The 24,422-nt window shown below is 38.7% G+C and overlaps 1 protein-coding gene and 1 long non-coding RNA gene across 5 annotated transcripts in view; one reads left to right on the top strand and one right to left on the bottom strand.

Annotated features, from left to right (window-relative positions):
• The window catches only part of CDK14 (cyclin dependent kinase 14), a 348,887-nt gene that overhangs the window by 209,336 nt on the left and 115,129 nt on the right, over positions 1-24,422 (bottom strand). The window lies entirely within an intron of this gene.
• Positions 5-24,422, top strand: LOC308190818. The gene is made up of 2 exons (XR_013947503.1): positions 5-7,590; positions 8,668-24,422. It is a non-coding gene; the product is annotated as an uncharacterized lncRNA (long non-coding RNA).

Genomic DNA, 24,422 nt, shown 5'->3' with positions numbered 1-24,422 from the left:
AAGCAAAACATACATATTATCTTAAAAAGGATCAAAATGTTTTACTTTAATTGGCTTTTTTTTTTTTTTTTGGTGACTTGGATGATTATTTGACACCTGGGTTTCACAACCTGACAACCAAGAGTTGTATTTCATCTTCTACATATATGGGCTTCTATTCAGTGCATTTGAAAATCATGTGTTCCTATTCAGTGTTGTTTTCTCCATCTTGCTGGTTAAACGCAGCCTGCCCTAGAGGCAAAAATGAGCTGTGGCTACTGATGCCTTCCTTGGCGGCCCCCTCTAGGTGAATCAGTCATTAACTTCTGATCAACCAAACACCAAGTTTGCTTCTATACTCAAATATTATGCTTTTGTCTCAAATAAAAGTCACGTGTGTTTCTTTTTTCAAAACATCCTAACACAATAAAGCTGACTTCTAACCGAATTCTAAATCTATCCTATGAATGTCATTTTAAACAGTAATTTCCCTTTCTCATAAAACACAGTTTGATTGAATCACTTCTATTAGCTCACGAGAATAAATAAATGGTGTTTTCTCAGCATATATTTTTTCTTTAATAGCATCAGCTCATGTTTTCAACCTACTGACAAGTAAAGATTTACCTGGTGAATTTCTAGATGATCCCCTTCACTAAATTTCTCTTGCATCAGAATGCATATTTAATGTTAATACGATAATACTAATGTTCCACAGGTATGGAATATTTCAGCAATATATGCTGAAAAGCCATGTGCTGTTACAAACGTCATTCCCCCCACTGGTGCCTTGTCGCCTCCCGCATACATCTGAGCAGGACTATCAGTCACAACAGCAAAGTAAATAATAGATACAAAGACATGCAAATGAGTGGCATATTTCAGAAGTGAATAACATGGAACTTTCTTCTGTCACCCTTCTTCTTTTGTCAAAGAAAATAATGAATACCAAATGGCACCCCCAACCTCTAAGACAGCGTGTCTCTCTCCACTAATGTCCAAAATGGAAGTTAAGGAGTTTCCACAACACAATTACCCTTTGCTATTCTATTGAAGGTGCTCCATCAGACTGAGGTAACCCCAGGGGTCATCTAGCTTTGAATTAGGGTAAGTACATATCATATCTCATAATGTTTTTTAAGAGATCTGACAAGCTGATACCACTTGAGGAAGCAACACAACGGCAACACAGATCTGACTTGATCAGTGTTTCTCTACAAGCAAAAATCCAAAGGGAGTTTACACTAGGCAGAAAGTAGATAGCAAAGGGCAAAGGGAAAGAGAAAAAAAAAAAAAAAAAAGGCACATAGCAGATTCAAAGCAATATCCTGATCACAGATTTCCAAACCTGCAAGTGAACTCCATGACCAGAAATGAGGCAACTTTTCAGCCTGGCTGAAGATGTGAGCAGAAATGCTTCAAATGAGCTTGCTTTGGGCTGCACTCCACAGCTCAGCACAAAGGAATCTTTCCTGTGCTCTGAATATGTTGCTACTGAGCTGTAAACTTCCTATTGCAATTATTATTGTCATTTTTAAACACTTGATCAGTACATCCTTAGTCATTATTAGCATTCCATAAATACAGTGGAAGCTCTCCCCAACCCCCAAGAAAAAGACATGCAATTTTCACATGATCCTCACATTAGGATTTGGAGATTTTCTTGGAGCAAAAGCTCAGAGAGATTTGAATATTTTTTTTAAATGACAACTGTGAAAAAATGCTACTGAAAGAGGTATGGATACAGATAATTAGAGCAATTATTCCAAAAGAAACCCTCTATCAGAAACGAAGACTTTTAATCAGGGGGAACCCTGAGCAGAGTTCACTTACAGTAACTGAGCCTTTACCAATTCTTTCTTCAAATCTTGTTGTCAAATGACCCTATGTGCAGATAGATTGCTATATACAAAGCTGTGTCCTAGCAGAGCCTGTTAAACCATACCATAATAATATTTATGACCTCCGTCAGCTTTTCCTGCTCAGTCCATCACCTCAGGCCTCTAATTCCTCTAGCCGGCCATCACTATGTTACTAAGATCTGTATATGGGTCATTAAAGCTTAAACAGTACATTGAAAGCAGCCTACCCTGAGGCCTTTGCAAATATTCTTTCCTATTCAGCCCCCTCCCCCTATTTTGCCTCTTATTTATCTTCTCTAATAACCAATTGTCTCCTTTTATAGCCTCAGTATTCAATATCTACTATATACCACAAGAACTACCAAACATCACCTGCAGGTTGAGATTTCTGACTTCTCCCTTAGTCCAAGCAACATACAGTAAATAATACAATATAGAAAGCAAAATCTTGTTAATTGCACTAATTTTACAATGTGACAGCAACAGCAATTTCACTGTAAATTTCCATTATGACAAGTCGGGTGTAACTGGTGGCAGTAACAGAATTATCCCCATGTGCACATCTATCAGCATTACTACTGGTACGATCAGCTGTCTTCGTGAAAATGCTGACTTGTTGCTTAAAAAAGGAAAAAAGAAATAAAGAATAAAATAAATAAATCCATCTGAAATAAGAAAGCTGTTTCTTTTTCCATGGAATACTTTAAAAACAAAATGGAATATCAACTGAAGATTCCTTGGTGGTTTTTTCAGAAACATCCTATTTCAGAACAAATGTCTAATACAATACTTGATTGGGCAACTTTTTGCTGGAAGGGGATAGAACTTCGGATAAACTCCACTAATTGAAAGACAAAACCCAGAAAGTCACATTGAAGAGAATGAAACACAGTCCAGGGAATCTATCGGCATCACTCTGAGACAAATCTGACTTCAACTTTGAAGCTACCAGTGCAGCTGCCGCTGGAGCTGCATGAGAAGTCAGCTGCTGCTGTGCCTGACGTTACTCCTGGAACAAAACATTCTCCCACAGACTGCCAGCTCAATCCAGTGGTTATCACCCACAGAATTTCACACAAAGATGTTTACTTTTAAGATAGAAAGAGTAAAACACTGGTGGAGAAGCATTACAAATCACAAATGTTGGAACAATATACTAGTATTCTCTGTATCCTTAGCTCATATTCTTAAAAACAGAATTATATAATGCTACTTCAATACTGCTGGCATTCGTTTTCTACCCTCTGTATTAAATGTAAGATAAACAGATGGCAACATTTTTAATTCATTTCCCCGAAGAGTTTTGAGGAAGCACAGTAGCACATGATGCTAAAATGCTTTTTTAAAACACTTTGGACAAAACATTGTATGCGTTTGAATGGACAGGTCACACATTTTTGTATATTCTCTTACAGCAAATTCAGGCAATAAAGAACAGGACAGCGTAATTAGCGACATACTTCAATAATTAATGACATCCAAGATGATCGTTTCTGAAACTTGTACAGAAGTTCATGACCTGAGCCGCTAAAAGTACCAACACTCAGCACTTCTTCATCAAGGGCTAATAACCGTATTTGCATACCTAAAGGAAACACATTGTATTTGCCTGAATAACCATCACTGATTTATCCTCCAACAAGGGGATGCTCTCATCTATTATGAACTCCTGGCACGCTGCCTTATTGCCTGTGTTGGTCAAGGAGCTTTTTGCTGTTCCCAGATGATCTGGTTCCTAAAGTATGCTCCCTCCACGAGCAAGCCAATCCAGATGGACAGCAGCCAACTCGTACCCAAAACCTGAGTAGCATCAGTAAATCAGTGCATCAGCTCAAGCCTGGCACTCCATTAACAAAACTTTGCAGCATTTAGATTAGTCCTGACTTACCTCTAGGAGGTTTGGAGAGCAGGCAAGGATCAGAACAGCTCTCTTTGAAAAATGCTACTCCAGCATGCCCATAATGTAACATTTCAAAGCTGTATGCCAAAATCAACAGAAGTAGCTATTACTAACAACTTCCAAGCCTCATGCAAGAAGAACATTTCACCAGTGACACTAACAACGATGGTACTTTCGGACATGGGGAGTACGGAGAGCTAGAACACTAATTATGGTATTTGGATCATCCTAGCACAATTAATTCATTCTTGTAATTCCTGGCTATCATCTTGTTCTCACTGTGAAAAATCACAAGTCTCCACTGTAACCCTAGATAAAAGAATCTCTCAATATTTCCACATCGTCTGGTATTTCAGTGGCCTTAAAACTTTTCTCAGCAGTAAGAGAAGAGCTCAACTCTCATGTTGCTCATATTTCATGTACAAATACTGCCGATATTCTTTCAGATTACCTATTATATCGAGACGCTGTGATACACTATTCTTCCAAAAAGGATAACCATGAAAATGCCAGTTTTGCTCACTATATAGTAGTTGTGGTGTCCTATGGGGCAACCATGCAGCAGTGCTCACCATCTTGGCCAACTCCCATGCTACTTCTCACACACACTGCTCACCCTTTCTCACTAGCCTCATTATTACTCCAGGGGGACATTTCTCATTAGGAGAGTTTCACTCTTGAAGACAGCACATCATGGCAGTTTGCACCTATCTAGTACTGTTTACATAACATGGCATCTTTGCTGCCCTGTTTAATTTCTGAGGCACCATATCATGCAGGTTCTAGTCAATAATACAAATTTGTGAGAGCAAGTAATTTGTTGTGTTTCAGAGCCAAACAAGATAGCTGCAAAATTCTGTGGCTTGTCACATTCTGCAGACACAACGGTGCTCTGTGACAGAGTGCCAACTTCTTCTCAAAAACAGTTGGGTTCAGTCTCTTAATTCTGAGCTCTCCTGGAAAGACATTTTTAGTGAGAAAACATTTGTAGCTTTTTGCTCATCAAGTCTTCAGAACAAATATACCCAAATGTGCCTTACTGCACAAACTATAGAAGTTTGCTTCCCTTCCCAGTAACTTATGTTTCCATCTACACATCTTTTACAGCTTTTTTTTTTTTTTTTTTAATTTGGCCTAAAAGCACAATGTCACTTATGCTTCTTACCCACTTCCCATACAAAGGGACATTTTGTGTGCAAAAAGTTACTTTAAATTATAGCACAAGGACAGGAATTCGTCAGTCTTTGCTGGTTTTGCACTAATAAATGTGCTGAAATTTCCTCCTCAGAAATGCAATTGCCAAAACTACGCTTTGCTATTTTCCAGTTCACCCATCTGAAATAATTTACTAAGAACAAATAGATGTATTTTCCTACAACCGTGATATGACAAAATTCAATTCAGTGAAACTGTACATCCCAGCTAAGAGCACAATGACCACAGACTACCCATTTGCTCACCACAGGATACATTCTGCAAAGTGATCATTAGTTGTAATCCCAAGTAATTGATTTGAGAGCTGCACACCAATAAATGCACAGAATTAGACAGCTTCCACATGAGCACAATGCAATAAAGATATACAGATCACAGTTCTACTTTGAAAGATTTCTAGGAAGAAATTTCTTAACAAATTTCAAAAGAACCTGTGAGCTACAGGAAGAGCAAGAAAATAAGCAACAGATTTTTCCAACTGGTTATGATGTAGGCTTCGGTGAATTACCTTCTTTATAGCCAATTCCAACCTCATGACAGTCTCTGCCAGATTTAACAAATGTCCCTTATTCCTTTCTTCTAGTTTTCATTAAGTTAAAAAAAAAATAAAGACAGTTTGGTCTACTTGGATCACATTAGCTGCATGTACCTCCTCAGGCTGAAATTCAGTCTGACACATGAGTGGGCTGAACTTTTATCCTAGTACATTTTATTTGTGAAATTTCAACTTGCTGCTCCTACTTGAAAGTGCAGTATATTATTTAAACAAGAAATACAGAAAAAGAGCATGTATAACAACAGAGGCACCTTTAGAGGTTCTTCTCACTACAGCTGTAGTCCCCTAAGCAAACGGCAAGTCACAAATGTGATGAAGCCTCTTTGCCTATTGACCTGTAATGATGTGTTGGAAAGGCTGATCAAACAAGCTCAGAAAAGCACGACAAAATATTATTCTAACAGATACACAGTAGACTGCTGCCATATGAAATGAATGTCTCTTTCATTATTTTCTAGATACAAATTTATGCATTGTATATTGTTCCCGATGTTCTTTAAACACAAGTGCAGATGGAGGTTAAAAATAATGAGACATTATCCTATTAAAGCCAGACTACGGAAAAAGACTGTAATATGCTACTCCTATCTTGGCGGAGCCAGTCATATCTTGCCTTTGCTGTCCATTTCAGTATTCAAGAGGAGGAAACTGTGTAAACCAAAAATATGTCAGTGTATACAGAAAACAACGCCACAATGTAGGCAAGCATGGGAGAGCAAGCGTCTATTGCCTTTTTATACACACATACCATGACTGCTCTAGAAGCACAACCTACTAATAAAACCATCACTGTTTTATTATAAGCTATTGTTATTAGCCTTGGTATTTTGCTGAATTTCAGACAGATTTCATACAAAAATCAATACTTCAGTATAACTTCTTTGGAAGTTTTCAATGTAAACAGTTCCCTGGGGGGGGCGAACCTCTAATGGAGTCAATACTTGAAAATTGGAAATACTTTGGCTTTTAAAAGAGAAATACACATTTTGGCATCTCCATGAAAACACTCTAAAATTGGTCTAGTTAATAAGCTTTTGAAATCTACTCCTTGGGTCAGACTGACCCTAGGTATTTCCTCTGTACGCTGTGCAGCTGACAGCATTCAACTATGCAATGGCCTGATTTGAACACACATCAAGATGTTAAGAGCAAAACTGTGGGAGGAGAAGTGAGATTTTGGAAAAGACCCTTGATTGTTCAGGGAGAGAAGACAGGCTACCTGGACTCAGAGATGGACTGTGAATGACAGGGGGTGATACTGGGACACACAACCAGGAGACCCAGAGTACCTCAGCAATGACACTGGAGCTGAGAACCAGCAGAGTGAAAGGAACAAGGAAGACAGAAAGGGGAGGCTGCTCGAAGGGTTATAATCCACAGTGGAAGCTAGGACTGCAGTGTACGGAGAAACAAAAGCCAGAGGAAAACTGAACAGCCTGTGCAGGCAAATGAAAGGGAGAGTGCATACACAGGTCTAAAAAGTTACAGAGCATAGAGCATGGGATGGACGAGCATTGATGCTTAGGGGCAAGTAAACAAGACTGTGCAGACACTAACACATATTCTCCACTTAAGCCCATATCAAGATTCCCATAGATCACCAACCTGCAGTTTTCAGCAGGAATCAGTGAAAACACCTGACAGCTTTCTTCATTTCCATCTAATTTCAGGCAACAGATAGCATCAACCTATCACAGCTACCAGCTGTTGTTTCAGTTCAAACAGGACACGTCTGTACAAGATCTATAGCTTTCAAAAATGCTATATGAAATGGGAGTATAGACACAACATCACAAAATGGAACATGGATTTCCACTTGCTTTTTCAAATGGTTAGAAAATTACATAAACAGAAATCTGAATTAAAATAAGCCATGCCAAGCTGAGAAAAAATACGTATATTGTGGCTTCTGCATACTGGCTACTATGAGATAAGCTAGAGTAGGAGCTTTCAGCAGACAGCTGCTTCATTAGCTGTCTTGTATTTATCTTGCACTTTGATAACTTTAAGTTCACAGTCACAGTTTATCCTGCAGTGACTGATTTGTGGGCTTGTACAGAATCACAGAATGGTTGGACGTACGCTTCGCTGGGTTAGAAACTGGCTGGATGGCCGGGCCCAGAGAGTTGTGGTGAATGGAGTCAAATCTGGTTGGAGGCCGGTCACTAGTGGAGTCCCCCAGGGCTCGGTACTGGGGCCGGTCCTCTTTAATATCTTTATTGATGATCTGGATGAGGGCGTCCAGTGCACCCTCAGTAAGTTTGCAGATGACACCAAGCTAAGTGCGTGTGTCGATCTGCTCGAGGGCAGGAAGGCTCTGCAGGAGGATCTGGATAGGCTGGAGCGATGGGCTGAGGTCAACTGCATGAAGTTCAACAAGGCCAAGTGCCGGGTCCTGCACCTGGGCTGCAACAACCCCAAGCAGAGCTACAGGCTGGGAGATGAGTGGCTGGAAAGCTGCCTGGCCGAGAAGGACCTGGGAGTATTGGTGGATAGTCGGCTGAATATGAGCCAGCAGTGTGCTCAGGTGGCCAAGAAGGCCAACGGCATCCTGGCCTGTATAAGAAGCAGTGTGGCCAGCAGGTCGAGGGAAGTGATTGTGCCCCTGTACTCGGCTCTGGTGAGGCCGCACCTCGAGTACTGTGTTCAGTTTTGGGCCCCTCGCTACAGGAAGGACATGGACGTGCTCGAGCGAGTCCAGAGAAGGGCGACCAAGCTTGTGAGGGGTCTGGAGAACAAGTCTTACGAGGAGCGGCTGAGGGAGCTGGGCTTGTTCAGCCTGGAGAAGAGGAGGCTCAGGGGCGACCTCATCGCTCTCTACAGTTACCTGAAAGGAGGCTGTAGAGAGGTGGGGGTTGGTCTATTCTCCCACGTGCCTAGTGACAGGACGAGGGGGAATGGGCTAAAGTTGCGCCAGGGGAGTTTTAGGTTGGATGTTAGGAAGTACTTCTTTACCGAAAGGGTTATTAAGCATTGGAACGGGCTGCCCAGGGAGGTGGTGGAGTCACCATCCCTGGAGGTCTTTAAAAGACGTTTAGATGTAGAGCTTAGGGATATGGTTTAGTGGAGTACTTAGTGTTAGGTCGGAGGTTGGACTCGATGATCTTGAGGTCTCTTCCAACCTAGAGAAATCTGTGAATCTGTGAATCTGTGAGGTTGGAAGAGACCTTTGGAGGTCATCTGGTCCAAATCCCCTGCTCAGACAAGGTCACCTAAAGCCACTAATTGTTCTCAGCTCCTTTTCTTTTTTTCTTTTATTTATTTTTTCCTCCCACATACAGGATCAAGTGTGAAGTTGATCCAGCAACATGTCCAGCTTCAGTGGAAGGTCCAGTGTTCTCTGTAGGACCTTGTCCATCCACTGGAGAAGCTTAAAAGTCCACATAGATCAAATCAGAACAAAATCATCCTGACCTTTACCTTTGCCTTTGGCTGAGCATCACATTAAGTCACTAAAGCAGAGACCATCACCATTGTCCTTATTTTTTGGACATGTCAACTTCAGATCTTCATTCATGATTATCAGTACCAAAAAGCGCAGGCAATTACTACAGAATGCCAAGCAATTCTGTATGCTGATATTATGCAATGCTATGCAAGTACTTTGAAAGTCAGTGAACATCTCAAAATCATCATTTAAAAGAACTCTCAACAAACAGGGTGCTGGGAAGATGAACAAATATTTGCTAACTAGTCAGAGCACAGTGATAAGTGGTCTAGAAAATCACAAAACCATCTGTGTTTTAGTAATGCACAGTAGGTGCATATAGCTAGAGCCACACATCAAGAACACAATTAAATTAATCGTTCATCATCTGACACAGGCAGAGATCACACAGCAGGAGCAAATATGGTGCTATTGTGTAATTAAAGAATAGTGCTGTACAAACAGAGGGAGAGGGACCAAATTAAGTTTTCACAGATAAACTTAATTCCTACAACTTCTGAATGATTGACTTTGTAGTTGTTACAAAGATCTGCTGCTGTACAATACACCTGCAATTTTAGTATTACACATTCTAATTAACTGAGTACCAGTACTGAAATCCTTGCACTGCTGAAGTCAGTGTGAGCTTTGTTACTCATTCTTCCCAATGAAGAGTACAAGAAATCACTTAACTGCATATAACACCAATGAATGATTTTTTATTATTATTTTTTTTGTACATAGAAGATAGGAAGGAGTCCTAAGAAAGTATTTAATTGCATTAACGTGAAACCAAGTTGCCCACCAGCATATTTTATCCACTACTAACAAATGAGGAATGCTACAGAAAAACTATTTGTTAAAAAAAAAATGCTTTTGCTATATTTCTCAGTGGGGCATTTCCTCCAGCAAAAACACGGCACAAAAAGAAGAAAGAATTCCTTTTGTCAGCATACACTTTAGGCTGCAGGAAAAAAAGGCTACTGGCATATGTCTTGCAATTTTTCGAAAAGAGAGTGAGACAGAAGACTTTAAAGGATCATGTCAATTTTCTTTTTCTGGGTGGGTGAGGCTCAACATGCCTCTTCACTTACAGCTGGAAAATTACACTGGAACAAACATGGCATTACTTTGTCTCTTGTGGGATGATTTAAACATTAAAGAAAGGCAGACTCAGTAAGAAGATAGCAAATACTTATTTTTACAAATATTTTAGCAAAAAGAATCAATCACAGTGAAGATAAGGCATACTGTTCTGCAACTGAAAGGAGAATGACATAGAGCGGGTACAGGAAATGAACAAGGATTTCCTGATACAGTGAATGAAATCCAGTCAGCATAACTTACAATAAAAAGCAACTCAAAATAATGAACTATGGGACTTTTAAGCATAATTACAATATGAATAATATCTGGAACATTTAAAAAATATTTTTTAAGGACAGGAAATAGAACACACCGAGGCTGTATCAGAAACTACTACAGAAACTACTAGGATGCTGTACCACCAACAGCAAAGCACTTTGGTGCCAACACTGGTGGTCATCAACCTAGGAATCATATCTCCTGAAAATACAACTTAAGCATTCTTTTCACATCTAAAGGACCTATCAGCTTAGAAAGAGTTGATGTGCTGTCCTCCTTCAGTCTGGATATTCTCTTCTCTCTCACCTTAATTGTCATTTACTCTTGCAATTTACAGCATCTATCATCAATTTTAATTGAATTTAAGGTATAAACGATTGGGAAGAAACAGAAAACCATAAACAGATCCACAGGACTTTTGTTTTATTCACCCTGGAATACAACTGAATCTAAACCAGGAAGACTGCAAATTTCGCAAATTTACATTTAAAACCTTGTGGACAATGTTAAACTTTTTAAAGGACATAAAATCCCTTTAAGCAAAAGCTGGTAAGCATTGCATGTTACTTTAAAAAGCAGCTGGCCCTCAGAGGAAGCAAGAGAGGTGTTAGAACAGAAAAGAAGGGCTGAAGGAATGTCTCAGCTTCATAAAGCTGACAGCCACAGCTGATAGTGACAGGGTGATGAGAAATTTAAGTGATGCTAACAAGACCTAGACGAGGTAAGCTAGACATTTCTACCCTCCTTCTTTTGCCAAAAACATTCCCATGATTTTCAAGTGTAGATTCTGATTTACTTACATGGATGCATGATACCAACCAAACTATGGATCTATATCCATATTGGAAGTCATTCTGAGCAACCACATAATTAAAACACACCCAAGAAATGTGAGAAAATACATTAAGAAATCTGCCAGAGTAACCCATTAACACCACAGGTGGTAAGAAATTATATATCTTTTTTAAAAGGCCAACTCAACAACCAACAGCTTGTCTGTCTACTACATGCAGATATAAAACATCGCTTCCCAGCCCTCTTGAAAACGTACTCAGTTCTTCCATCCTGTTGTGTCATGCATCAATTATAATTATGGCAATTTACTGTTTGCTTTTCCAGATAAGATTCTTTTTATAGAATCATAGCAATTAACGCTGACAGTAGCAAAACTGATAGCATTGCCTCTTAAAGTACCCAGTACCTGTAAGACAACACTATTACCTTGCCAAACTTTAATCAAATGTCCTGATCTTTTACAGTTTGTGTCTAACAGAGTTTGTTCCGGCCAAAACAGGTCAGGCTTTTCCAAGAAAGGACTTGAAAACAAAAGCGCTCTTTAATGATGGTGACCTTTTCTTCAAACAGTTCTCAGATCTCATGCATTGAAAGGCGGCCTTCAAAAGTTACACTTCAGGTCAAGGACATGCTTTTTCTTGTTTCCTGAAAATCTGTCCAGTCTGTCAAATTTTATATCTGGTCAGTGGAAAATTCTACTTCAAAGCTGCACTTTAACAGCTAAAATCTCCGGAAGAATCCATCCTCCCTGAGCACACTTAAACATTCAGACATTTGGCAGAAGCAAAAGAATTTTGAGCCAACAAGTCTGGAATCAAATGTCAGCTGTAGAGGGGACCATGTTAGCAATAAAACTTCTTTGACAGTTCCCCCAAAATAACAAACCCAAACCTGTTCTTGGATGAACATGTGTCCAAGTCCCTTGCTTCATTTCTGCTCCCCTCTCACTCTTTATCACTGCTAATGACAAAAAGGCTGGGAATTGCTACCCCTGTCCAAGAAGAAATCCCAACACAATCCCACAGGCTCCTGGCTGAGGTGACTGACTCTTTCCATCCTCCAATTACACCTAGTGCTTCTTTGAATGGCTTCTATAATTTGCATTCTTCCAAGACCTATTGTTTTAATGGTAATCTTTCTCTTCCTGCAATTCTCATACCACCGTCCATTCTTAACCATCAGCTTTCGACATCATTTTTCTCCTAGTTCTCCTCTCTATCACTGCCCAGCTGTGGACAGTGCTAGGCATCACAATGAGGCAGCCTTCCTCTTCCAGGCTGCTACAGCACGGCAGAGAGGGGACCAAGGAGGGTAAAGTGAAGACTGGAGGGAAAACAGGAAAAAAAAGGCATGGATAATGCATGCAGAGTTTTCAACTCTGTCAGTATCAGTAAAGAAAAAAAAAAAAAAAGAGGGTGGATTTTTTGACACTTCTGCAACGAAATATGCCACTTGAAAAGTCCCCTTGTGAAACTGGCTGAAGTTCTATCCACAAACTCAGGAGAAGAAAACAAACCAAAAACCTAGCGTTTAGGTCTCGGTCCATCATCCCGCAGAGTACGTGTTTCCTGAGATAAACACAATTCTTTAAAGAGTCTCTTAATTTTTCTTAGTTGTTATTGTGGCTGAACACAAAAGTGACCTGCTAACCAAAAACATGAGGCATGAAGGTTTTTGTCCCCAAGAAGAAGCAGAACAGAAAGCAAGTAGTGTACCTTAGTGAGCAGCTGAATCTAGAAGAACTACAATATGCTTAGATCACTGCATTCTTCTGTAACACCGTTTTCACTTAGAAGGACTAAAGCAAATGAAATACTAATAGCTTGTGTGACTGAATCAATAGGCATAACTATAACTGATGAGCTCCTCTTTATTTACAAAACTCAAGTGAGGAAGAAATGAAATTTTAGCTTCTAATTCAATTTGACCAAACACAGATTGAACTAGATCATCCAGTGTACCAATATATAGCCAATATTGGGCCTGAGCATCTCCTTAAAAACTTATCAGTATGGAATGGTCAAAGACAAGACCCTTATCATTTCACCAACTGAGCCCAAAAAGTCTATTCAACACAGACACTAAGCTCCTCAATGCTGTGCAATGGCACAACAGAATTTGAATGTTTCTGGTGTAAGTAAAATATTATGCATATAAGACCAAGGTCCAGGAATATTTGAAGCAGTTTCTAAAACTTTGCAAGCCTCTGGAGCACATGCTGCTTTAAGCTTGCTCTTGAAGCAAGTTTATTTGGAACAGTATTTTGAGATACCACACAAGGTCAAACACATTCTTAGCCTACACAGCTACAGTGAGAACACCTTAATATGCAGGAAAACACAGCTCAAGCAGTGTTATTGAGTCCTTGCAGCTCTTTGCTAGTGATTTGCTGCTCATCACCTCCTGTGAGTAAATCAAAGAATGATTTCAACAAAGCCACCAAATTTTCAGGGCCAAGTCTCTCTGTCAAGGGAACACAGTCTAATCTGAAAAAAATCACAGGAATTAGGACAGAAACAAGTACCAATAGATGCTAATTAATTTCTTTATCAGCATGGCTAATTAGAGTGTATGCTACTTCAAGCACTTCTTAACAATAATCTGCATCTCCGAAGGAACTTACTAAATGAGGAATACCAAAGCCCTCTTCCAACACATGCCAGAAAGTTTTGGCTAAAAATCAAGAACTGATTACATCCAAAAGTCTAAGAGCACATTCCAGTTCAGACATGCACATTAAAATAGTGGCAGCCAAAGTGCTAACACTTGCAATGCTAAACATCCTCCCTAAATTCCCACCTCGGTTCAATATTTCAAGTAGGACCAGCCCCCTGAAAGCAGAAAAAAATATTCCCCAACAGAAAAAGGAAAGATCAGTTGATGGAACAGGCATGGGAACACCACTCATTTATATCTAATTAGAGCTCAGCAACCCAGTGATGACAGATCACAGACTTCAGCAGGCCCATCAAAATGCCTCTCCCCCAGCTGGCTAGGACGCTTATATGTGACAACTTGATAACATTCGAAACAAACAGACAAGATCTCCACAGATAAACAAACCTGGTCTGAAGCAGTAAAACATTTCTTTCCCAAAGCTCTGTGTGACTGCAATAAGCTACCTCCAAAATGTTAAGAACCACCACCTATTTGAGAAGAAATTAAGCTGGGAACCCACACCTTGAAGGTATCTTTAACCTTAACTTCACAATGAGTGCTACACACCATAGTAACTGGTGGTGTCAGTGCCATGAGAAAGTGTGTGATTATCTGAGGGCTTATTTTCAATATTTTGTTAGGCTTTAACAAGTACTGTTAATAAAATCTTGTTCTTTGGTATAGTTTGGCTTTCATTTAATTCAAGGAACTTTTATAAACTTGTTTACATAATTCTCAAAGATGTTGGTTTGTAATTCTGTCACTGCTTTTATAAGGTTAATGGCTGCTGTAATCAAACAGATGAATGAGAAACTGAACTACTTTAATTTTATGCACTTCAGTCAGCCATAAAAACAGCATACTCTGCAGAGAACTTGGGCATATGAAATATGAAACATGGAGAGAAAAAAAAACACCTTTTTGGTGACAGCTTTAGAGGAATGTACAGAAAACAACTAACTCCTATTCATGACAAGCCATGTTACGCTTAGAATCAGAAGCATTTTGAAACCTAAAATCCTAAAACCAGAGATTAAGGCAATCTCCTAGATACATCTGAGAATACTACGTATAATACTACATGGGTATAATTTCAAATTAAAAAAAAAAGGGTAGGGGGTGAGGGGGGGAAATAAAAGCTCACATTGTGATACTGAAGGCTCAAAACTATAGTTTATCTTTTTAGGAGCATATCTATTATCCAAGATGTTATTCATTTAATTTAAACCTCAAACCTCACTTTTTTTTTTTTTTTAGTTTAAACCTCATGCTTTTAATAACTTTATTTTCTAAAAAAATAAAAAATAAATTAAAAAATGGATTTAATTAGAGCTAAATAGCAATGATAATGGAAGTTTCAAGTCCTTTACTCTAGAAATATATATATAGTCTTAATCAATCTGTCTAAAAGAAAGCCAATTAAGACTTGAAAATGCCACAAAACTTATTAAAAGTTGCATATCACTTCATATATTGCCTTCATGACTTTTTTAATTCAGTTAGTTGACATCTATTAGCAAGTAAAAGGCTGGATGTCATCTTACTCCTTTTTAAGGTCAAATAATCTGAAGTTGCAATAATTATATCTCAAACTTGTTTGTGGAACTAAAAGTTTGGACATCTAAACATCATGGAAGAACTTGATTTACCAGAAACAGAAGTTCGTTCTAGAGAAAGGAAGGGAGGGAGGGAATTTTTTGTTTGTTTTTTAAGGTCCGGAGGTTTCCTACTACCTCAAAGAGGTTAGGAGTTGCTTCACACTGTGGAACTCTGATTGGGAGTTATTTGCATTCAGAGAAATGAATTATTTGAATGTGACATTCTAATTTCTGTCCACAGCCACAAAAAAAGGATGGAGGACGTAAATGCGCAGGCTCATGGGGAGATGGGAAGGTTATTAATACAACTCATAAACCTCTTGGACCACTGGCCAGAAATCTGTCAGAACGGTGTTAAGAAAGTCGCAAACCCATTATCCACAGGCATATACTCTTACAGGTTATTTAGTTTGACCTCCTCAATAGAAGGAGCAATTTTCAAGCTCATAAATTTTTACTGAGCATATTTTTAGAAAGACATCTATCCTCTTGCAACAAGCCAGGCATAAAAGTGCCCTGTCCACGTTTGGTAGAATGGGAAGTCCATCTAATCCCACACCTAATCTAATACCTTGACCAAAGCCTGTTTAATCAGACTTTGAATAGAGAATATGCATTGCTCCAAAATCTTTTCTTTGGCATTTATACAGATATGTGCTTATTTGTGCAAGGAAGGCTGAGAGACAGTGGCATACAGACACACATCAATACCTATCACTTGAATTTTACTTGTGAACTGCTGCTACAAGCCTTAGTTTCTCCACTGACAAGCAAAATAATTCATTTTTGATTATGCAAATAGTCCTCTGCTTTGTGAATAGGGCCTCAAGTGATTCAGATGTTAATTCTGCTAGAAGTCTTGATGCAAAGCCAGCATTTCAACCATGTCAGTTTTATAACCAAGACTTTCTGACAAACACAGAATTGCAAATTGAAAAATATCTTGTAGAATCACAAGTACATTGAGATAAAGTAACCTGGAAAAGTGTGAAAGTTCTTAACAAGATTTTGTTAATGGGTCTATGACCTGCTGGGTTTGCATTAAGTTACACGTCCCTTCAGTAACTGACAGTTTCCTAATGGCAGCAACGTAGCACTGCTATGCTGTGAAAAGCCAAACCGAAATAACAAAAGAGAGATTTTATCTCGTCCAGCGTTTAATGTGCTAAACGTTCAGGGTTTGTGTTTTCATGTTTTTTAATAAAACCCTCACACAATCCAGTGCATGTTCTTATGAAAACATTCTTGTATTAAACACATTTTTAGACTTCACAGCACACAAAAGAGCAAGTGTAGTGCTCCTGGATTCCAAAGACACAGGGAAAGGAAGTGAGTGTGTGAGTGCTTTACCTTGCTGTTTGAGGGTGAAATGTGTAAGAAGTACTGTAGATTATTTTGTCTCTAGTTATAAAAGTTCAGAAATATTTGGACCGCGTAAAAGGTGGTCTATTTTAACTGCATCCAAACTATAACTTCAACATTGACCTAATGATTTTTCCTTTTATTTGAAAGTACAATTTATTTTTTTTCAGACTGTTGTTACCAAAGTAACTTGGGTTACTTTGTCCTCTCAAATTTTAGGAGATATGAGGGAAGGGAGTATGTTTCCAGATGGAAGCCAGCCATACCAGCCCTGTTATCACCCTGTCTGTGCGACCAGCATGGAGGTACACCGTTCCTGCCACCCTTGTGACCTTCTTGATTGTTTCTGCTCAGAGAAAAAAGAAGTGATAAATGAGACTAAGTAAAGCCCAAGGATATTTAATTACCTGACCTGTACAGCTAAGATGGGCTTTACAAACCTAACTCCCGGTTTAAGTTTAACAGACAGTTTAATAGACGGAAAAGGGTGTTAGGAACCTTCCCTGGGAGGTTCTGAGCAAAAAAAAAAGCTACGTGCATAAAGTTATCTCACACTGACAGTGCAAGTTTTGAGCATCTTTTCAAGGCAAAATCCACATCAGCTCTATTCATATTAACCTCTTCCTAACATCCCAAAGTAACAGGCAAAGAAAACTTGTCAGTACCACTTCTGCATCGATTAATGCAACTCTGAACCAAGCTCCACCAAAGGACAAACAAGCTGTATCAGATCAGAACTGATACAAGTTCAGCTGATATATCCTCATTTACAAGGCTTCCTCCATTCATTTTGTTCTCATTTCTATATTCACTTAGCTCCAGCTAAATCTGCTGGCAGCTGAGAAGCTGTTGAAGTTTGTGCCAAGTGGACCAGACCTTAAAAATTCACAAACTACACAGTTACAGATTGCACAGCTGTAGACTATATCCCACACTGATAACTTCTAGACACCACTATCATGGCTTGTATTTTAATAAATGGGTCAGAGGTGGAAGGTCATGATATCCTATTACCAGTCTCTGAACCATCCAGATCCCCTTCATCTCAGCAAAAAAATGCGATAAATTATCAGCTTCTTTTTTTAATATTGCTTATTCAGGAGGAACATTCCCAAGTAAAATAATGTGGATATTCATTTTCATTGCTTTGAAGACGACAGTGAAGGTCAATTTCTAATTTTATAATACTTCTCTCTTCATATTGATTATAAAGCCCGAAAGCAGTAACTCCACCCTTGCTGCAAGTATAGATCCCTTTATGAAGCACGTATTTCAACTCCATATAATTCCTGAATGATAAATCTCCCACAAGAACAACAACTGGAAAATGGAACTAAGATGTTTGCAACACAGTCTTCAGTTTATGGGAAAATACGAGGGAGGAAAAAGACCAGTGCTATCTCCCTAAGGCAAGGCCTGACCCAGCCACCTGAGCCTACAGCATCTAGCAACAGCATCTTGGGGGGGGGGTGGGGTAGAAAAAGAGCAGCCTTTGAAAAACGAGGAAAACAAAAACAAGGCAGAAAAAGATTTTTTTCTGCCCTGTATAACTTCAATTTAAGATATATTTGCTATCATTTCTTCATTGTTTTGATTGTAATTGATGTTTTTCTTCCCATAAGAAAGGCATTAGTGTATGCATTTTATTGACTATAGTGGCTGCTGTTGTATCTTGTGACAGTACAAAAATCCAGGCTACTGAAAATATTTCCAAAGTATTTCAAAGTTTATAAACAATTCATGATTACAGTCTTAAGCAAAGTATGGTGATCTAAATGGAATATTTTACCTTACTGGAATCATTTACTTCCCTGAATATATGACGTTTAAGGAAAAATTGAGTAATTATCAGAAAATAAGGGAATAAAAGGCAGCAATGCAAAAATACTGCAGGAGTTTTATCCTCTCTCTTTCAGGCTTCCTGTCTTCTCAGTTAGCAAGCTTCTTCTGAAGGCATGACCCCATCATGTAATAATAAGTATCCTTCACCCTTCGATAGCGAGTGATTTATATAGATATTAAGACAAAATAGTATCTTGTGTCTTGAAAGGGACTAATAATGGTGCTTAATTTTAGCAGCTGTTTATAAAGAAGTTAGAAATTTGCAATAAACTACTTAGGTTTTTCTTAAAAGAAAAAACAAATAGTTATTGTGCTAAGGATGGAGACAAAAGCATTGAAAAGAAAGGTACGACTGTTGATTCAGAAGTTCGTGTCTTCATTGTTAATCTCATGGCTAAAGAACCAGGACTGTTTCATAATTTCTGAATAAATTACTCATGTCAGAATAATAAGGATAATTCAATCATGAACTTTCTGTGACAAAAAAAAACAAACAAAACTGTTCTGATGATGACTTCATGAATAAAGACTGTGGTCAGTAGCCACTTGTCTTAAACACAACTTTCTGACGGAAATGGACGTCTTTCATTGGAAGCGTTTGTCTAGACTTGGATACACATCTAACTCACCTTAAACATTCAATGCATTGATCAAAACTAGCACACAGCTCTTCACAAAGGATTTGGTTGTTTGGTGCATGGTGTTAATCAGCTTACTATGTCAGGTCTTAAAGACGTACAAGAGACACACATGCACGTATATGCACCCACATTCCTATCCATACATGTAGTGATGTATTTCTCCTGGGGGAGAGGTTTAACACACCAGGAGACTACACAACCTTCTCATATCCATATTTTTCATTTGCCCAAACTTGAAAACACTTCTGCTGAGATACAACAGGCACCTACTAGTTTAATATTCACAAATGACTAAGGAGAAAAATAAGGCTAACTGCACTGGTTCGAATGCTGAATTGCCATCTTGCTCTGATACTTCTGAAATTCAGGACAGGACAGCAGAAAAATACACACAAAACACTCAAAGATCTTAACAAAGACAAATGTCTTTGTGCAGATTTAAAGTTACTTTAATCACAAGGCTAAACAGCACTGCTGCTGTGATTATTCCTTTCATAAAAAGTCAACAAAGGAAAAACAGGCCGAGGAACTGGCTACTTTTAGGAGACATTTCTTTGCCTCAACACCAGCTGGTATCACAGTCCTATTTCACTAGGTGACCATGGAAGGTATTGGCACTTGGAAGGCATCTCTCTGAGGGTCTCTAACCAATTCAAGCAGGGATCCCATCACTTGCTATCATCTCCATGCACATTAACAACCAGCTAGTATTTGTATCCCCTGTTCAAATCACTCCAAGTCACAGGGTAAAAGCTAATACTCTGAGCAGGATTAACTTGGGCTCTACATTTTATGGTGGTATCGTATGCTATAAAAAGAGGGTAAATTTGCATATAACGTAAAAAGATCGACCCTCACCAACTTCCACTTAAACAAGAAAGCCATGAGGGCTGCACAAGGGTTCTGTGTGATTTACAGTTATGTGCTAGAGTTAGTTGTATATAAAGAAAGGATTGCCCCTCTCCATTTATCTGGCATGTTCTGTATTTGTCACCTTTTCTACCCTTTCTGTCATGTAAGAACAGAAGACCAGGCAAATCTGTAAGGCAACAGTTCTGAATCATGCATAAAAATGGGAAGAGAAGAAATTGACTTTCTGTGCAGAAGAAACTTTTGCTCAAAGCAGAACACCCCAGCTGGGTCAAGGCAGAGAACCCCGAAGCTCAGGTGAAGCCAGCACTGCATGCAGATGGCCTTTCTGAGGAGGGTTAGGCAGATATTCAATGGCATCCCTGAACCTTCTAGTGCTGGAATTAGCAGGAGAGCCCTTATCCATCATCTTCCACATGAATACTGATGATGCACAAACATCTTCTTGAATGGAAGTAGGGCAGAGTCCAAAAGGTCTACCATTAAACTAACTGACAACAGGCATTAGGAATCCAAATGGTGAAATTATGGTATGAAAAATAATAATCATCTTTCCTTAAAGTGTACCACGTTCTTTTCTTTCTTGAACTGTGCCCACGGAAAAAAGGCAGAAGAAGGTCACAGCTCATACTTCAAAAGTACAGAATGAAGATGCAACTGATACATCTGTACTCAGCCACAGCAGGCTACAGCTAAAATATGGGGGGGACACACAACTACTCTGTGGTAGCTGGATAATTTGGAATTTTCATTTGTACTTTTCAGAAAAGCATGACAGTTTTCCCACATGATGGGAGTTCATGAAAGAGTTTAAAATTTATATCATGATTCCCAAAGGGAAACATCATGATTTATATTGCATTTATGTAATTCCAACTCTCCTGAAGGATTCATAATTGTGAGACACTAACATGTTACAGAGTAAAAGAAAAAAAAAAAAGGAAAAAAAGGAAAGGTTATGTTCAGCCAATGAATAGCAAAGAACACAGAAAGAAGTAGGACAGACTTATTCAATCTCTACCAATTCTGAGCACCCTACCGACAGTAGCCTTCATTCAGTACACCAGAAAGGAGTAAGGAACACAGCACAATTTGAACACGATGAAATGCCATGCAAAACAGCATCACTGTAACCACTCGCACTGTATCTGAATGGGACTGGCCAACTAACAGCTCTCCCACATTCGTCTGAGATGAGCAGAAGTTCACTTCACCTGTTTAAGCCAGTCAGTCCAACTGTTTTTTAAGAAAACGAAATGAATATTGTCAGGAAAAAAAAAAAGCAGCAAGTCAGGGCTAGGGAGAACAGCAGGGAGGAAAGTGGAATCAAGATGAATGCTCTTGCTACATCGCAGTCCCACATAGCAGAGGATCCAACATGTTTCTCTCACAACTAAGCAAATACACACAAACTCACATGTGGAAAAAAGCACAAATGAAGCATGGTAAAAAAATTGAGCTATTAAAAAACTGTCCAGTCATAAAAGCTCAAAAAATTAAAGCTCACTTTTCTTTTATCAAGGTTCAGTAAGAAAGAATACATATCCACTTCCCTACAGCACTGAAAGAGTATTTATTAATAAGTACTATCCAAAAGTCTTGGGAATTTTAAAATCTGACTCCATTCCCATGAGAAGGAACCCAGGAACATCCTTTTCCAAATGAACTGTCATTTTTGAAGCCCTGATCATCTTTATTTTGAAATCTTGTATTCCTATTTGATGCAGTACAAACTCTGGGTAAGGCTGCAGGATATCCATAACACTCAGAGACCAGACAGAATAATTATAATTTCTGTAATTTCTTTCCCTCTGAATACTTCTTGACCTTAAATATCCAGTGACAACGTGTCCCAGAGGTTTTTGGCTTGTGCATTTTATTTTTAACAACAAAGAAAATCAAAGCTGTTATGACTACAAGCTGCAATGGCTTTGCGGGGACTTTACAGCTAATTGAGCTCTAGCTATTTAGCCTGCAGTAGACACCAGCTTTGCCAACTCTGTAGGCAATGAAAAAGTTCCCTGAGCTACAGCCAAGCTACTGGCCTTTTTTTTTTTTTGTCTCTTCAGAACTCCAAATCAATACAGCTTCTAGGGAGACCGAACTTACCCTCAGACTCTAAAAACAAAGATGCAAAAATCCCATCATAACTCATGTGACGTGAATGCTTAGAATAGTTATTTCTCCGTAATCTTAAATATAGTTTCATAAAGTTGCCTGAGGCTTGCTGAGCCAGACATAGATGAAGCTTTAAGGCATTTCAGTTACAGAAATTGAAATTTCTTGACGGGACTTCATGAAGGAAATCTGAAAGTCCTTCAAACTTCTATCACTCAAAAGAAAGCAGCTGTCAAGTTTACTTAATAAAAATAAATTAAAAGCGAAGAATTACTACAGAGAAAAAAGAATAGTTTCTTGTTGCTTTTGTTTTGTTTTGTTTTGTTTGTGCTTTTTTGGGGTTGGGTTGTGGTTTTTTTATGAGGATGATCTAACAGAAAAAAAAAAAGAATTTATTCTTTACTGGCAGACAAAAACTGGATTCCAATTCCAATATTCATGTCTACCTCCTAGCAGTAGCTTGACCAATGACCCCCTAAAAATACACAGATATTGTTTCACTGTGCCCTTGTCCTAAAGCGTATAACCTTCCAGACCTACTCTCGTACAATGAATGGCTTATCACCACCAGTCATCTAACTAGTGCCACGAGGTCACTTGTTGACTTAAATTTGTAAAGATTATTATGCTACATATCAGTCCAAAATCACTGAACTGGGATGTGTGCAATAACTCACCTACTGTTTTCAGGTAATATTTCAATATGAGGTCACAAGAATAAATGTCTACTGAGGAGAAATATAATTTTCTGCTGCACTTCCTTAAATGGCATGGGTACAGACTGTGCTATTTCTCTTGAATAATCTAAAAACATGGATGCTTTACATCACTTGCAGCATTGTTGCTACGAAGCAGTATTTACCATTGTGCAGCTATGAGGAATACTGCGTAATAAATCTCACAGTCACTTACATTAAGAAGTCTCTCTTGGCAAATTGCAGATCTTCCCTGTAATTTTCTCTAGCAGTTACTGTGCATCAATTTTCTGCAGATAAAAGTTCTGTGAAGATTTATACCCTCCAGACAGCCAACTTCAGATCAGGAGGCCTCAGAAAAGGTCCCAAATTCAGGAAGTCTGTCCAGTCTGGGGCATAAAGGGGGCCTTGGATTTCTTTCTTGAAGACCCTTTAGGTTTTCATTTTTTGTTCAGGAGGGGGCTGTTTGGGGGGCCCCTTATAAGGGATGAGGGTCTTTTAGATTTTCTACTAAGAACGATAACCGTGTGCCTTTATTCTCTTGTCTAAGGATGAAGTGAGATTTCACATATAGCATGCAAAAATGTAGATTTGTATTCTTTCAAAGAAAAACTTCATACTGTATACTTTCCAATTTAAAATTGTAACATGGCCACTGTTGAAACATTTGGTGTATGTCAACAATTCCCAAACAGGTTTACTGTGAAGAGGACAGGTAAAAAAGGTGTAGAGCACAGAAGGGAAGACAGCAAAAAGATCTTCAGAGGGCTAGAGGCTTAACTCACATTTTGCTCTTGTATAAGAACGGCCCTCCTCAGCAGTGTCTCAGTACCAGCAGTGCAGCTGAATCCTGTCTTCTTCCCTCGTACAACACAGAGGTAAGGGTGGAAGAGGCCTGAAACTCTGAAGATGTTTTGTGGCCAAGAATAAAGCATCTCTCCACACCTGCTCTACACCAGCAATCAAATTCATTAAGTTTTCTCCCACACATCACAAACTTATTCATTACACACACTGACCTTCTCTACAAAAACTTAAGTTAAAGAAATTTTTAAAGCAAATCCTCTGTTCTTTTTAATCGCATAATGCAAGACAGGTGGCTGTTCCCAAAGCATTTATGTGCTAATTTTCACACTGCTATCCACATGTGGCATTAAGGTAACAGCCTTTGATACTGGATTAGATGGAAAATTATTATCTGGACAGCTGTCAGACCAAAGACATAGAGACAGTCTCCTACCCGAACACTTTTAAAAGTAAAATACAAATAGATATTAATTAAAAGATGTAAACAAAAATAATAATAAAATGAGAAAAATAGACTAAAAGTTGCCTAATCATGACATTTAAATGGCAAAGCACAAACATACCTTCAAAAGATACCTGTTTTACATGATGCTTCAAAACTTCACCCAGGCTTATCAGAAATAAAACATAACTATATATTACACCACCAGAATAGAGTTTTATTAATAACAGTAAAACAAATTAAGCAGAGCAAAGGAGCAGCAATATTTTTTTTTTGGGGGGGGGGGGGGG

The sequence above is a fragment of the Anser brachyrhynchus genome (genome assembly GCF_964034855.1).
Source record: "Anser brachyrhynchus genome assembly, chromosome: 2".
Taxonomy (NCBI): domain Eukaryota; kingdom Metazoa; phylum Chordata; class Aves; order Anseriformes; family Anatidae; genus Anser; species Anser brachyrhynchus.
The sequence above is the reverse complement of the archived record's forward strand: the minus strand, read 5'-3'. Positions and strand labels throughout refer to the sequence as shown.